Source organism: Esox lucius, chromosome 12, assembly GCF_011004845.1.
Source record: "Esox lucius isolate fEsoLuc1 chromosome 12, fEsoLuc1.pri, whole genome shotgun sequence".
Lineage (NCBI taxonomy): Eukaryota > Metazoa > Chordata > Actinopteri > Esociformes > Esocidae > Esox > Esox lucius.
Window position 1 is genome coordinate 22,295,142 of NC_047580.1, and position 12,481 is coordinate 22,307,622.

General features: G+C 38.5%; 1 protein-coding gene across 5 annotated transcripts in view; it reads right to left on the reverse strand.

Annotated features, from left to right (window-relative positions):
* The window catches only part of LOC105022772 (vitamin D3 receptor A), a 62,186-nt gene that overhangs the window by 35,006 nt on the left and 14,699 nt on the right, over positions 1–12,481 (reverse strand). For 3 of the 5 annotated variants that reach the window (XM_010891474.5, XM_010891471.5, XM_020051821.3), the window contains one exon: positions 1,775–1,814. The exons of the other annotated variants lie outside the window; for them this stretch is intronic. The gene's annotated coding sequence lies outside the window, so the exon portion shown is untranslated. The remainder of the gene's footprint in view (positions 1–1,774; positions 1,815–12,481) is intronic. 5 annotated transcript variants of the gene reach the window in all.

The following is a 12,481-nucleotide window of genomic DNA, read 5'->3' on the forward strand; positions in this document are numbered from 1 at the left end:
TCATGAAATTGTTATGATTTTTTTTTCTATTTATTTAATTATATGTAACAGTAATAGTATAGCAATAGCAACAGTAGTAAAATAGAATGCGCAATTGGGCATAACTTAACGCAAGATGCAGTCTGTGGCTAAAGCATTGCAATTTGGTCCACTTGTTCAGGTGCAGCCTTCACCATGTTCGCGACATTGTCTGATGTAATACAGACTAGACGACTCATCTAGGCCCCAATCTGTTTAAGCTTCTCTCATCCCTGTTGCAATGTTCTCATTTGTATGATCCTCTGGGGAAAATGCACTTTGCAAACAACGACTCTCAGGTGGAAGTCTTCATTAAAGTGTACGGTCAGACTTATGTAAGGCTCTGTTGTCCGGCTGGACCACAAGTCTGTTGTTGCTGTATAAAATTCCACTTGTGACAGCTCAGTTTCAACTTGTGTCTTGCATTTTTCGTACAGCTCTGGTATGGCAACTTGAGAAAAATAGTTGCATTACATACCGCTTGTCAAGCAACTGGATCATGTTTTTAAAACCCTCTTTGGTAACTGTGTTAATTGGTACCATGTCTTAGGCGACGTGAAATGCTATGGAATCTGTGATTTCTTTCTGTCGTTTGGAACCTTTCTTGTATGGTGTAATACTGGCAAATGCATTCAAAATAGATTTTTGCTTTGGACAGCATTGAGATGCTTTGAACTAAGATTTGTGGTGCCGCCTTAAATGATCAAACAAATTGGTCGTGTTGCCTCGTGTTGTGGCAACAACTGCAAGGCACTCTCCACAAAGTACATGTTTTTGGTAAACGTCATCCTGTCGGTAGCCGAAATATTTCCATATAATTGACGATGCATTTCTTTTTGCAACCAAATTCTCAATTTCTGTCTTTTTTGCCTGTTCCTCGCCCATCATTTCGTCACGCGCAAGTAGAGCCTGCATGTCAACCAAGTGCAGCAATGAACTCTGTGTTTAAAATAATAATAATAAACTATGTATCCAATAACCCATAAATCTGAGTAAATTACCTTATATCAGACAGATATAATGCTAGTTTATATATTGTAGACTGATATATGTTTACCTTACTAAATCGCATGTTCTGCGATGTGACTATTGGAGATGCGTACATCGTAATCTCGATGCTGAAACCATTCTTGGCAGCAGATCTGACCTGAAGGCAGTCATACTTGCATTCTCTCTTCCCTAGCCCATAACCTTCCCAAACCCTTATCCAAATGTTAACTTCAATTGACTGAGTTGAAAGTTGGGACAGGAGCCCCACCCTCTCCATTGAGTCAGACAATTTTAAAGTATTAACTCCCTAGGATCATTGTTTTACCCAAATAAATGGCCATAGAAACCAGGTTAACAACTACCAGTTTAACTTGACTTCTTGGAGGATTTAAATCGGAGGATAACGTAAACGCAGTCTTCTCGACACGTTTACTATGCGGCCCTCTTTATGGTCGTGAGCAGTGAGCTCTAAAGCACGATTACATGTCACTGCACTGTAGAGAATGACGAGAGAAAAACTAAATCACAATGGAGCTTGTGACTCTCATTTACACCCATGCTAGCTTAGTTTTGAGAGTTTTTAAATTGATCCTGAAACAATTCTTGCCAAAGGGAAAACATTTTCACATTTTCTTGGAGCAACAACAACAAGCTACTAAATGCATAAAGAAAGCGCATTCTTGGTTTTATGATAAATATTATTGTGACTCAAAGTCCAAAGTATCTCGACACTCAGATAACATACAGCTCAGACAACCATACTTACACAAGACATGCCACCAGGGGTCTCTTCACATTCCCACAGCCTAAAACAGAAGCGAGGAAACGTATTACAAATAGGAATCTTCTTCCATGTCATAATTCATGAGTAGCAACACGAGAAAAATCCCTACAGACAGTAGGGACGCTGCGATACTACAGCAAAAATGTCTAATGCACCAATAGGGCATTTTCTATATTAACAACTAGAACTAAGGTATAATTTATAGATTTTTAAGAAACATACAAAAAAAACATTATAGAATCAACAACTATATGAAACTTTGGTCTTCAATAAGACAGCGCATCTTAGTGCTTAAGTCTCTGACAAAAATAAAATTAATAATGAGAATAGTAATTGTCTTCCTGATATTTATATATATTATTTTCACTAAAATGGTTTAATCTTTTTGCAAATACTTTGCAGTGAGCACCTCTCAGGCTAAATACAACTTTCAGATGAAAGAATAGTCCACAAATTAGTTTACTTATGCTATTGTTCACACATGCATTTAGTTTTTATCATAAATCTAAACTTTAAGCTAGCTTGACTATATGATGCGTTTAAGTCAACTAAATGCACTTTGCAGCAAAATAATGACCTCAAATGTGCTTAAGCACCCATGGGTTGTTGAAAGCATGTTGGAAAGCCTAACATGAATGCCCTAATGTTCTGACATTCCCCTGATAATGTTAACATAGCAAAGTTGGGAGCAACACAGAGGGCATGGTATACTCAGCATTTGTGCTGGAGAAGCACAAGACAGCCATGAGAAAACAAGTGTCAAGGAAATAAGCTACGAAAACTAATGGATTTGCCATTACAAAAGACAGAGGACAAGCTATGAATACTGGATTATTTGTTCAGAGGCAGATAAGTTAATTGTAGATTTTTAAATACAGAAAATATTTGTTACTAGGGGTAATAGCTCTTCAAATCCTGTAGAGACGAAACTCGGTGGGATGGTGTAATATGGTTCACAGTACATCTGGTTATACATTGTGCAACATTGCCTGATGTTGCGGTTATAAAGGCCCTTTTATTGGAGCCCCCTACTGTTCATGCATCCTATTACTGTGCAATTTTTCACAATTATCCACTTCGCAAATGGATTCATAAGTAAAAATATGTAGCAAACACAGTTTGAATCCCAAACAATATCAGGACTACTCATAAACGGAACACAACCAGTAAAAATGGCAGAAAACTTGATCCAGTAGAGACACAGTATTGTCTCTCTGTAAAATCCAGGAAAATTTAGTACAATAGAGTACAGTAGAGGGAGTATCTTAAAGTAATGTACAGAAAGAAAAATAATAACATTGGAATTTGGTGCCTGAACCAAAATGTATTATTATTATTATTATTATTATTATTATTATTGAGCAGTAGCAGCAGTGGGTTCTGCTTAAAGAAGCCACTATTCTTCACAGTGCTCTTCTTACACAATAACACAATATAATCTTTCAAACTTAAAAATGTGTATGCCAGTCTGGATTGATTTGCCTGCATACCACTTTGATACTATTTAGACTTTTTTACACAAGCAATTCGCTATAACATCTGCTATAATGATGTGACTAATAAAACATTGAGACTATGCTACTGATACTTTTTGAGGTACTGGAAATGTGGTCAGAATCCGTGCTCAAGGGAAAATCTTACAGATTACCATCTTTCAATGAGAAACATGTGCTTATTGGGCCTGTACAGTTAGAGCAGTCCATGTCCACATGAAACCCTAACCCTTCCACCCTATGGTCCTTGTGAAAGCCAAAAAATGTTTTGGCTCGAGAAACTGATATCATGCTCATGCTAACGGCTACCAAAGGAGATAACAGCAGACAAAAGGTTAATTAATATGTAGATCCTACAGAAAGTAGGCTAAGGGCAATTAAAAAAAAATATATCTGTTTTATCATATTACGATTTTTATATATATATATATATATATATATATATATATATATATATATATATATATATATATATATATATATATATATATATATATATATATATATATATATGTGTGTGTGTGTGTGTGTGTGTGTGTGTGTGTGTGTGTGTGTGTGTGTGTGTGTGTGTGTGAAATCACTCCCTTCTTTCCATATATTTATAGAACAGTTGCCTTATCGAAACAAATCAAGGGTACTTAAATTATCTGGAGAAAGTAGGACAATCCTGGAATTAATATGGATGACCCTCCCTTCAGCAAAATATTTTTTGTGATGCCCCAGAATGCTTGAAAAACATGTATTAACACAACTTTATAACCAAAATAATAATTAAAATGGGTAGGAGAAATTTAGTTAACCCAGTTTTACAAACTGCCTGATCTCATGCAATACAGATGTTGATAGCACGTAAGGCTGTGGGCCAGAAGGATGGTAGTTTGCACACCATTGCGGGCATGGCTGAAGTTCATTTTGCTCTTGTCATATTTGTGGTCTGAGAACAAATTGCATATAAACACATTTCATGGAATTCTACATTATTTTACATGGCTGGAGACAAGCAGACTCATTTTAATAGTTGCCAATTTGGTTGAAGGAGATTTCAGTTGCTTTATAACTATTCTTTTAATCTTTAATTTTTGGGGTACAAATTAAAGGCTTCACATTTTAGTAACTTATCGAACATACTAATTCAGCAATTTACAATTTAGTGCACACATCTTAAGATAACTATTATCTTAAGATAATAGGGAAATTTGGAAAAACCAACTGGGCAAAATGAAGACAGAAAACACTGTGGAAGACACAAAAAGTGATTTACATTTGATGAACAGTACTTAAAGGTCACATGCTTGAGGGCCATCTTGAATTATCCGGCACAAAAGTACCCCCTTTTATTATGAAAATATCTTTGACCGATGGTTTTATATTGTTTTTTTCCATGATGATAATGCAGCAAAACACACAAAGATGAATAAGACCAGCTTAGAGTGGAAGCCTGCTGTTTGAACACTCACAGTCTTATGGGGCCACCTCAGAGCCCAACCTCAACATATTTGAAGCTGCGCAGAATCACATTCTGCCACAAGACAAACCACTGTACTTTGAGAGGGAAGTATTCTAGCTATGGCAACTAGTAATGAACATTGTCAAATATCTAGACAATACATTGCAGTCAATCAACATCATGGGGTTTCTAGCTGAAATACCTATAGGCTAACCCCAAAGCAAGCACCAACAGGATTGATGCACAGTGGGAAATACTCCCTAATAGGGTAGAAACTTAGGAAGAAACCTAGGGAGGAAATAAGCTCTGGGGGGTAGCCAGTCCTCTTCTAGCTGTGCTGGGCGAAAATGAGTCCAAATGTAATAATTAGTAAATGCATGTGGGCGGTGTCCAGAGTCTATAAAACATAATTCATGTCAGCTTCATGACCAGGTGTACAAGGCCAGGGACAATCAGGTGGGGTCAGCGAAGTGGCAGTCGGAATCGCCCAGGTATTGTCAACACAACCAGGAGGACTTTGGACAGAGACAACTAGAAATCCTTCCAGTCTGGTCATCCCAAGGTTTTCCACACACTTTGGAGAGTTCACCTGATATTAACCTTTCCCGGAGTCCTGGGTCGATTCCCACATGTCCAGCCCAGATAAGAACACCATCAATTACCCCCACAGCCCAGCCTGCTCTATAATCTCCTGCACACCACTCCCTCTACAAAATAAAAGGTAAAGAAAATCCCACATTTCATCTCTCTTTACATCCCATTGATTTAAAAAAAAAAAAAAAAAAAGCCCCCAAATATACAACCTGTTATAGGAACTGACGGCAAGGATGAATGTATGAGTGAGCATTTGATTGAGCAAATAAGCAATTGAGGGAAGGAGTGAAGGAGGACAGACAACATCATGCCAGCTCACGTGCAGCCCACAGCTGAAGTTGGGGCAAGAGATTTATAGGAAAGGTTGGAAAGGGAAAAAGTCAAGAAGGCACATCAATGCAACTAATTCAAGACCCACTTGCTGCACTTACCACACTTGATTAGGGTAGCAGAAAAAGACCTCACGCACACAGCCAGTCTTTAGTACTGTGCAGTATGGGAGGTACCTGCAGGGAAAGCAGCTCCGCTCCACACAGCCAAGCCCCAGACTACACAGACACACAGGTGGATCTGACCACTGGTTCCAGAGGCAAAAACTGATGCCTGTTACTGAACAAGAGTTCAGAGAAATTCTGGGCACGACATTACCCAGAATAACATTCTGGTGTAATATGAGGGCGGCATATGAGTGTCGGAGCAATTTAGACACTGCATTCAGTATAACACATTATAGTAATTCAATTTAGATGCGAGGCCAACATGACAAAATTTTTTTTTTAGAAACACTGTTGAGGAAAAAGCATACCTGCTAAGAGGAGGGGCTAGGACTGGACCAATGCAGGAAGCACTGTCCCACCAGAGTTGTAGTCTTTAAGAAAGATGAAAAAACATGGACACCCCGTACATTTATCGGCGGAACGGAAAACTGACGAAAGACATCTGTAATAAGGACAACCACGATTAAACAGAAAACGACTGATAATCAGAATTTAGAGGCTGTTTTTAGGGAAGACAATTGTTGACGTACATAAACTTGTTATCATTTTGTGGGATATGTCGACTTATGACAGACTACAGTGCTAGCCATATATAAACCAGGAAATTGAATTATAGTTCTATCTGATGTCCCAATGGGTTTGGCATTTTACATGGGATCAGTTGTAAATCATGCCACTTAACATATTATATAGTAAGTCAGACAGCTTTAGACTTCAATATGGTTAGAAATAATTAGACCACTTGCCCCGCTTCATCAAACGTAGACTAGCTAGCTGTTAAGTGGCTGCTTAGGGCTGACAAACTTCACTCCACGGCAATGTCTCAAAATGTGGCAAATAGCAGGGGCCGCAACCCCCTCCTCCTTAAACAACCAATGGATGATTTGCAATGACATCTCAGTAGGAAACATCCCTAAAGGTGCCCCATGAAGAGAAGGGAAACTAAAAACAAATATTCTCGTAGCGTCTACATGCCAATGGCGAGTGTAAGCGAGGCCGAGATAAGTAAAACACAAACATACATAGTCTTGTTCTGCTAACCCATGTCTCTGCATAAATATTATTGGATGATTCTAGTCTCAAATTGGTGGAAGAACACAATCTGCAGCAGATAAAAGGGCAAAAATGTTTGCAAAAACATTCACTGAATGTCTGAGGTGACATTTTAACAACTAAACACAAACGTATTAATGTATTTGTCCAATGAAATCAGTTACAACAGCAGCATTGTCTGGTAATCAGAAGGGGGGGGGGGGGGAAATTGAGAACAACTCTCACAACATATTGTAGCTAGCTAGCATCATTATTAATCTTGTAATGGGGCTATACATGTTTTTAAGTAGGCATTGCGTATATACTCGTTAATATCATAATGATACATGTCAACATAGTTTATGGGAGCTATACACAATATCAAATAAGGCGGATGGAACATTTACAAGTCTACAATGTCAATATAGACTACTATCATTGCTGGACCACATAAGGGGAGTCGACTAAGAAGAGGGAATGTCTCTTACAGAGTGACTGTCTGACTGAGGGACTGACTATCTCATATCTCCTCGCAGGCGAAGCGAAGTACGCATTATGAATTATTCCATATAGATGAAAATGTCGCTGGCTAAAACCGAAACTTGGAACTGTATACGGTTATATTGCGACTGTTTCTGGCATGGAATAGTTCATCTTCAGTCTTGCTAGCAAGTGCTCAATTCTTATGATTATTCCTAGGAAGTTAGTAGATACTAGTAAGCCGATTACTGGCTAATACGCTGTTAAAACGGCCAGTGGCAAACGCAATACATAGCCGCTATTTGTGGCTAAGGTAAACTTATTAAGAAACATTAGTCAGTTTAATTGTATCAATGTCATTTACGAATGGACAATTAACTATTAAAACGGCCAGTGGCAAAAGAGGATTTGTTCAGGGTAGAGACAAGAGGCTATGGTGTAGTGGTTAATGATATAGCCTTTCACATGGGCGACCTGGGTACAAATCTTGAGGTGGGAACACTTTCAATTGCGGGCCAGCTGAACTAGGTTTGCCTGGTTTCTTGTTAATATATTTTTTTATTGCAGCGTTGTGCGTGGTACGGATACGAGTGATATTTCTAAAACGTAATTAGCCAGTACGAAGTGTGTACTACACACGCGTTATCATTCAAAAAACAAGGGGAAAAAAAGATTCAAAAACATTGAGATACAATAGCTGACAAGTTAGGGTACTGTAGTTTTCCATTAACTTGGTTGCAAACACTGTGTTCGCCAGTAAAACATTGCTTTCAGTCTTGTCTGAGTCACCAGTAGGTGATATTTAAAGTCCACCCAAATGTCTACCCTTTCTTTTCTACAAGTAATTTGCACCAGGGGAATAGCCTTAATGAACCCAGTCAATCCTTTGCCTTGTTTCCGGAACGACCTAGGCGTGACATTTCTTTTCCACCAATAATAGCATTGCAACATAGGAACAAGGAAGGCAAACAATTCGGCTAATGCCCATGTATGCTTTTGATCAGACAAAAACATCCTCCTATCCAATTATGGTAGTACAGGTGCTGGTCATAAAATTAGAATATCATCAAAAAGTTGATTTATTTCAGTAATTCCATTCAGAAAGGGAACCTTGTATAATGTATACATTCATTCCACACAGACTGATATATTTCAAGTGTTTATTTCTTTTAATTTTGATGATTATAACCGACAACTAATGAAAATCCAAATTCAGTATCTCAGAAAATTAGAACATTACTTAAGACCAATACAAAAAAAAGATTTTTTTAAATGTTGGCCAACGGAAAAGTATGAACATGAAAAGTATAAGCATGTACAGCACTCAATACTTAGTTGGGGCTCCTTTTGCCTGAATTACTGCAGCAATGCAGCGTGGCATGGAGTCGATCAGTCTGTGGCACTGCTCAGGTGTTGAGAGCCCAGGTTGCTCTGATAGTGGCCTTCAGCTCTTCTGCATTGTTGGGTCTGGCGTATCGCATCTTCCTCTTCACAATACCCCATAGATTTTCTATAGGGTTAAGGTCAGGCTAGTTTGCTGGCCAATTAAGAACAGGGATACCATGGTCCTTAAACCAGGTACTGGTAGCTTTGGCATTGTGTGCAGGTGCCAAGTCCTGTTGGAAAATGAAATCTGCATCTCCATAAAGTTGGTCAGCAGCAGGAAGCATGAAGTGCTCTAAAACCTCCTGGTGGATGGCTGAGTTAACCTTGGACCTCAGAAAACACAGTGGACCAACACCGGCAGATGACATGGCCCCCCAAACCATCACTGACTGTGGAAACTTGACACTGGACTTCAAGCAACGTGGATTATGTGCCTCTCCTCTCTTCCTCCAGACTCTGGGACCTTGATTTCCAAAGGAAATGCTAAATGTACTTTCATCAGAGAACATAACTTTGGACCACTCTGCAGCAGTCCAGTCCTCTCCGAGGCGAGACACTTCTGACGCTGTGTCTTGTTCAAGAGTGGCTTGACACAAGGAATGCGACAGCTGAAACCCATGTCTTGCATAAGTCTGTGTGTGGTGGTTCTTGAAGCACTGACTCTAGCTGCAGTCCACTCTTTGTGAATCTCCCCCACATTTTTGAATGGGTTTTGTTTCACAATCCTCTCCAGGGTGCAGTTATCCCTATTGCTTGTACACTTTTTTCTACCACATCTTTTCCTTCCCTTCGCCTCTCTATTAATGTGCTTGGACACAGAGCTCTGTGAACAGCCAGCCTCTTTAGCAATGACCTTTTGTGTCTTGCCCTCCTTGTGCAAGGTGTCAATGGTCGTCTTTTGGACAGCTGTCAAGTCAGCAGTCTTCCCCATGATAGTCTAGTTTTGTAGGCTACAGAGAGAGACCATTTAAAGGCCTTTGCAGGTGTTTTGAGATAATTAGCTGATTAGAGTGTGGCACCAGGTGTCTTCAATATTGAACCTTTTCACAATATTCAAATTTTCTGAGATACTTATTTTGGGGTTTTCATTTGTTGTCAGTTATAATCATCAAAATTAAAAGAAATAAACACTTGAAATATATCAGTCTGTGTGGAATGAATGTTTACATTATACAAGTTTCACTTTTTGAATGGAATTACTGAATTAAATCAACTTTTTGATGATATTAAAATTTTATGACCAGCACCTGTATATATAGGACTTCCGTCAGAAGAATTTTGTCTCGTCTCGTATTTGTCAACCAAAATGAAAAATTGTTGTTTAGTTATTGTTTTTTTCTGGATCTATTTAGACACGTATCGTCTTGTTGACTACAATTGACTTTTGTTGTCAAAACTAACAATGGTTTAATAGGATGTTGAGGGTAAGAAGACCGTAAACAAAGTAGTCTGCAAAAGAACGGTTTGCCACTGGTGGCTACTTAAGTGGAAACACTTCTAACATGATGACATCATTCATACCGAAACAGTACCGTTACCCACAAACCACAATTCGTACTGAACCATGGACCCACTATTCCATTACATCCTTAATCCGCAACCGCACAGAAGCTTCAGGAAGCTGTTTTTTATGTTGCAACCACCAGCGAAGCTAACCAGGAACAGCTGGCTCCAGGACAGACTTATCAGTGCGGGTGCATTGAAGGATTTCATTTCCTGTCCAAGGGGAATTTAAAATACCTCACCTCCCAATTACATCTGGGTGAGAGCAAAGCCATTTTGAGAATATGGTCCATTGTATACAGTATGGTGAATATTGGTTCAGCACTGTCTATGGTTGGTTGAAGAAATTGTGTGCTCTAGGTAATGGTGGGTTGGTGCATCCAAACTTTGTATCTTTGTAGTTGGTTGCTTTCCTCTGGGCATGGAAGTTCTGGCAAATGTCTTTGTTAAATGAGCATTGTGATAAGAGCCAAATGGCTTGGCCGACATGTGCATCAGAGGACATCCCTTAATCTTCCACTGCCATAGACTTGCTTAAATGAAATGAGGCCTTTTAACAGAGACTTCACCCTGGGGGATCTTCAGTGGTATGTATCATGTCTGAGAAACGTCTTTTGCAGTGAGAAGTTTTTCAAACATAATTGGCCAGGAGGAGCAAGGCTTATTTTTGGCGCTCCAAAAGGCACATACTATTACGCCACTGTTGGAGATCTGAAATGTATGTATTCATGTTTTGCATCATATTTATCCTATCATTACAACTTAAAAATGTACTAATACATTAACTAACTACTTTAATCTAATAAATGACAACAGACCAAATACCTTTTTTGCAGGACCGAAAATAAATTTGATAATAAATAAGACTTATTTCCTCATTTGTCGTTCGCCTTCCATCGTTGCTTCAGGTGATCCAAAGCACCTAAAAATAGAACAGCCTTTATTTCATTCAACATTCCTTCCGGGGAATGAGATTCAAAGATCCGAAAGATCCAGAAAGAGAGTGAGTCATCTACTGAGATTAATCATTCATTCAAAAAGAACAAATAATTTGGGAACAACCCATCACTACTGGATACTGCTAGCTAGCTAACTTTACAATAGGCAGCACAAAGGCTTGACGTCATGAATTGAAAGACTCATTTTTGAAAGTAATCTTACATTGTGCTATTGAACTGTAGATGCTTGAACCTGACTAAGCTACAGTGCAACAGATTTGAAAGACATTGGTAGCTGGATCCCATGGGATTTTGTTGCAGCCTGATAATAAGTTTTATCACATTTGGACTACAGCAGTTACAATAAGCAGTAACAAGACCAACACAGCAAATAAATAAGTCTATCCTGTATAATGTAATAACAAACGTGTGAATGCAGTAACTTTGTTGTTATGAGCTACGTTTAAAACAACAAACAATGGTGTCTTTCATAGAACAACCAGAGAGTGGAGAAAACAAGAATGCTTTGCTATTTTTACTGGTAAATGTTTTAAGATTTGTATTTGCCAACTTTAGCTGGGAAAAACATGAGGGTATAGCCCAGTCTTTTTAGATGTATTTAGTCCATACTCTGATTGACTTGAGTCTTGCTAATTGAAAACCGTGACTATAGAAATAATTGAGATCTGTTGCTAGCAATCTACGGTACAATGCCGACTCTATTTAAACATGGTTACTGCGCTGTTATGGCAAAATAGAATTTTGCCAGGTTCCATGTTAGAGAATAAGCTAATCAATCAATTAGAAAATTATCAATGGGGACAGTCATTTCTACAGGTGAATGTATTACTGTTATTGTTTGTTGGAATGTTTTTTAATTGAGGTAAACACAAACATGGTGTGCACTAGTGAGATCTGTTGTAGTTACTTATGGGGGATTTACAGGCATTGGCACCAAACAAAACGTGAAAGAGCATTGGCTTGTAATTAATACAGACAAGTACAGTACACCCCATGAGCAAGATCAACATTGGTGTTTGAAATATATTGTTTAAATGTATATATTTTTTCTTCCAAAATGTTTGCGTTGTGTCAATCACTATTTTATTGGGGAAACGATATGTACATTCACTATGAATCCTGAAATGTAACCGGTATTTTAACAGACAGACCAATAAAGGTGAAGTAGATTCTAACACCAAATTGTTCGTTCTATATTGTGTCGAGGACAATGTTTTTATGACAAAATTGCATCATTATTAACATTTAAAATTGGTACATTAAGAAGTTGGGCTATGGTGAAATGCCCCTTTATGGTT